This window comes from Penaeus monodon, chromosome 21, assembly GCF_015228065.2.
Source record: "Penaeus monodon isolate SGIC_2016 chromosome 21, NSTDA_Pmon_1, whole genome shotgun sequence".
Lineage (NCBI taxonomy): Eukaryota > Metazoa > Arthropoda > Malacostraca > Decapoda > Penaeidae > Penaeus > Penaeus monodon.
In genome coordinates, this window is record NC_051406.1 from 24,978,907 (window position 1) to 24,979,593 (window position 687).

The window sequence follows — 687 nt, forward strand, 5'->3', positions numbered from 1 at the left end:
TTTATATATACATTCTATTTGTTTATTATGACAGTTTTATATCTGTTTTCCCACTGATTCCTTACTTATTGTCATTTTGGGGATAATGTCAGGTAATACTAAATTAGTGTCATATTTTATGGATGGAAATGAAGCAGTTAAGAGGAATAGCAACATAAAATTAAAATGCTGTCAGAAATTTTACTTATACATCTCAGATGATGATTGTTGGGATGGAAATATATCTTTAATTAAACGCTAGTTGACTGATCATATTGTATCGGGCCTCTGATTTGTTGTAGGTTTGTCTTAATTAATTTGAACATTTGAAGGTATTCTTTAATTATTAATATTTTTTTAAGTTCTAAAATTGTTTACTTTACTTGTGCAATGAGACTAAAATATGATGTATGTTCCAGGTGAGGAGCTGAAAAAAGGAGACATCCAAAAATATATATTATTTTAGTATTGATTATCAGGCCATCTCAGAGTAGTATTTGTATTGGCAACACTTTAAATATTTCATTCATCTAATATATATATGAAAGGATTTGATGGAAATAACTTTTTCAGCTGTATCTTGTCATATTTTGTTTATTACTAAGCCTTCTAAATTATTCTTTTTTTTTAAGTCTCATCATATACCTTTGTATTGAATTGTACTAATTTTCATATTTTTTTATTTATTTGATCTAAAACATAAAAGTG